The following is a 4585-nucleotide window of genomic DNA, read 5'->3' on the forward strand; positions in this document are numbered from 1 at the left end:
AATATAATAAAATAAATAAAATAAATCCACGTCATCTCCCTTTCTCCATCATGGACCTAAGTGAAAATGAACAGTCCATAAGGACTCTGGGGTCATATGCTAACCCCACTACTACTTCATATGGGAGTAGTATCTGTATACCCTCTATCGGAGTTAGTAGTTTTAAGTTAAATCCTCAGCTTTTTATCATGGTACAGCAAAGTTGCCAGTATTCCGGTCTTCCACAGGAAGAACCTACAGAGTTTCTAGCACAGTTTTTACAAATTGCTGACACAGTACATGATAAGGAAGTAGATCAGGATGTCTATAGATTATTACTGTTTCCATTTGCTGTAAAAGACCAAGCTAAGAGGTGGTTAAATAACCAACCTAAGGCTAGCATAAGGACATGGAAACAGCTGTCAGAAAAATTCCTGAATCAATATTTCCCTCAAAAATGGATGACACAGCTAAGGCTAAACATCCAAGGCTTTAAACAAGGAGATAATGAGTCTCTTTATGATGCTGATAAACCCCAATTTTGTGGTTTATCTTGTGCTTATTTTAGAGAATTTTATCACCTTTTTCCACAATTATTCAATGAAATAGCATGGTTTTGTAATTCTCCCTTGATTTTTGCTTACATGCTTTTTAGGCCCTAAAATTGGTGATTTTAATTCACTTTAAATTCCATTCGATGCCTTGATGTGTTTGTTGAGTGACTTCAGGTTCATAAGGCAAGTATTGGATGGAAGAAGTGAGGAGAAAAGCATGCAAAGTGGGAGAACTCATGAAGAAATGAAGGAACCGTAAAGCTGTCAAGCCTGACCTCTTCGCACTCAAACGACCATAACTTGAGCTACAGAGGTCCAAATGAGGCGGTTTTAGTTGCATTGTAAAGATAAAATCTGGGGCTTCGAAGTGATATAAAATTTGCCATAGTTGCTTCGCGTCTAAGGGACGTGCACGCGCAATGTACGCGTGCACGCCAATTGAGCATGTGGTTCACTAAAGTGAAATTGTGGCCTGCGAATTCTGAAGCACTTTGGGCCCAACCCAACTCATTTCCAATGCTATTTCATGCAAAATTCAAGCTTGGGCAAGGAGAGAGCATATGTTTGGTAGTATAGCACCATGTAGGTTAGTTTCCAGAGAGAGAAGCTCCCTATTCCCTCTAGAATTAGGTTAGGTTAATCCATCTTAGATTTAGGTTTAATTCCATGTTCTCATCTTATTTCCCTTATAATTTCTTGTTCTATTACTCTATTATTCTTAGTTCTCTTGTCAATTTTACTTTTATATCTCTTTTAAGTTTATGAACAATTATGTTGGATCTTGTTTACTTTTAATGTAATTTAATGTTTGTTGTTCTTTTATTGTTGATTTGAGTGGTGAATTTACTTTTCTTGCAATTTATAGTTGTTAGATTTATTATTCTTGCATTTTTACCATGCTTTCCATTTGTAATCACCAAGTGTTTGACAAAATGCTTACTTGGGCTTTAGAGTAGATTTTGAGCATTCTTGGCTTGGAAAGAGTAATTAGGCAATCTTGAGTCATAAAAAACCCAACTCATGTTGGTAATCTAGAGTTGTTAGCTAATATTGTTTCCATTGACGCTAATCTTTTGCTAATTTAATTAGTAAGTTGATTAGGACTTTTGGATTGAGATTAGCTAGTCTTATTAGACTTTCTCTCATGGAAGATAATATGATACCTTCTTCCAATGTTGGAGATGACATAATGAGATAAATTCTTGTTTATATTTGTGACATGATTAATTAGTCTTGTTTGACATTCTCCCTATGTGAAGATGACACGATACCTTCTTCCGTTTGTTGGAGTTGACTAAATAAGATGAATTAATCAATGCATGACTAGGATAGAAAGCTGACGTGGCAGAAATTGGCGAGTTAAAAATTATTATAAGAGATACATTGCAAGTACAGTCCTTAACTAGCCAAAAATCCGCTTATCAATTTAGAAGGGTTGTCACAATATTGAAATCAAAATACTGGGAGTATGAATCCCAGGTCGTCTCCCAACGAGTTGCAGAAAGATGTGCTATTTTATTAATCAGGTGTTTTCAAAAATGGTTGAGTTGATAAACAGGAAATTAAATCAGAGAATTTAGATAATTTAAATAAAAGCCTTGACTGAGAGTAGATTAGTTGGAAGCCCTATTCTTGTTGAAGTACTCTCAAGATTAATTGATAATTGAAGGTTGCTCTGCTAAGTTATCCCTTACTAGGTAAAGAAAAGTCAAGCAAGTTGGAAAGCTATTTCTAGTCACAAGTCCTAATCCTCTCCTTGAGAAGGACTAATGTCAATGACTGGAAGGTGATCCAACAATAAACCCAATTACAATTCTTCTCTTGAGTAATCCAACTCAAGGTTTCCTTTCAATCATCTCCCAATCAAGTTATGGAACTACTCACTCATCATGTTTGTAAGAATCCACGAAATAAGAAAAAGAAATATTGGAGAACATGATAAATAATAATCAATGGAATCAATTAAAAATAAAAATAGTTCTTGTATTAACAAATTCTAAAAGTAATCCAGTGTCAACTTCTGGAAAAATCAGGAATATGGAAGAGTAAAATGAAAAATAAATAACAAGCTATAATGACTAGTACTGGAGGTAGACTCTTCTCAAAAGCTAAAGCCAAAAGTCTTCAAATCCTAATTTATGAATGTAGAAAAGAGAAAAACCTAGGGGAGAAGTAAATTCAGATCTAAAAACTAAAAATTCTGCAGAATGAATTATTGTTGTTGTCTCTGCATGTTCCCTGGTTCTAATCTGTGTTTTTGGGCCGAAAACTGGGTTGAAATCTGGCCCAGAAACTCTGCCAGCGACTTTTGTAATTCTGCAGATCGCGCACATCATGCGGCCGCGTTGTCCATGCGATCGCGTCACTCAGTATTTCTCATACCATGCGTGCGCGTCGTCCACGCATTCACGTCGTCGTGCAGCTTCCAATCCGCGCGGCCGCGTCAGGCACGCGGGCGCGTCACTTTGATTTCTTCCATTTCGTGCGGTCGCGTCAGCCATGCGACCGCGTGACTTCTCGTTGGTTATCTCCTCAACTCCTTGAGTTCCTTCCATTTTTGCATGCTTCATCCTCTTTCCTTACGCCATTCCTGTCCTATGAAGCCTGAAACACTTAACACACATATCACGGCATCGAATGGTATGAAAGAAGATTAAAATATACAACAAAGAGGTCTAAGGAAGCAAGTTTTTAATCATAGAATATTTTCAAGAAGGAATTGTAAATACATACAGATCATATGAATAAGTGGGTGAAGACTTGATAAAACAACACAATTAAACACAATATGAATCACAAAATAGTGGTTCATCAACCTCCCCACACTTAAACATTAGCATGTCCTCATGCTAAGTTGAAGGAGACAAATATGAATGAATACGAACATGCAAGACTCATGTTATGCAATGAAACCTATATACATATGAATGCAACTATATGAGTTTTGTCTACATGATAAAAAATAGATAAGTTACCTAAGACAAAACATGGGGCAGATTTCACTAATTCAAATCACATAGTAAAAGCAGATAAATTTGTAAGAAGATAGCTTGTGAAAGCAGGAAATACAGGACTGAGCATTGAACCCTTACTGTTGGTGTGTGTGCACTCTAATCAACTCTAGTATATGGGGTAATCACTTTATCCTTCTCTAATCATGCGTTCAAAAATTTTGTTTTTCACCTAATTAATCAACAATTTTAAAATGCCAATGCAAACATCATGAGGTCTTTTCATGGTTGTAATGGGGCTAAGGTAAGGGTGAGGATACACATACGGCTAAGTCAGCTTATACATTCAATCTTTAATTAACCTAAGCTCTCACCTAACATACATATATTCTATATAAATTTAATATTCTTCTTAGCTACCCAAAATCTCCTTTTCACATTCCATATTCATGTATCAACCTTTATTGTAATTTTTATCACATGTGCATTGATTATTAACTTTGACTTATCATTGGGGTGATTTTGTCCCCTTATTCACTAAAGTAAAGGAGAATTAATTTTTTTTTATGCACATAGGCTTGTAATTTTTCTTTTATGGTTTCACATGAATAGGTACCCAAATTCCCTTTATTTTATCATGACACTTTTTCCTATTACTCTTTATTCCCACAATTTTCCCATACTTAGCTAACACACAAATTCTATCTTAAGCTAACCAAAGATTCAATTGGGATTTTTCATTGTTTTTCTGCTTAAGGCTAGTAATGTGGTAAAATATAGAACGAATGGGATTAAAATGGCTCAAAGTGGTTAACAAAGGTAATTAAAAGGTAGGCTTATTTGGGATCTGTAAGCTAAACAAACAATGGCCTCAATCATATTCATGCATATAACCCATTAATATTGGACATATAGGATAAAACAAAATTCAGATTACAATCATAGAGAAGTAAACACACAAGAAATAAAAATGTTTATGGTTAAATAGTGTAACCATGTATTTAGGTTCAAAGTCTCATGGGTTGTGTGTTCTTTTAGCTCAAAAATCCTATTCCAATTCAACTTCAAACAAATTTAACATAAATATTTTGATTTAAATTA

The sequence above is a fragment of the Arachis duranensis genome, chromosome 5 (assembly GCF_000817695.3).
Source record: "Arachis duranensis cultivar V14167 chromosome 5, aradu.V14167.gnm2.J7QH, whole genome shotgun sequence".
In the NCBI taxonomy this organism is placed as follows: Eukaryota; Viridiplantae; Streptophyta; class Magnoliopsida; order Fabales; family Fabaceae; genus Arachis; species Arachis duranensis.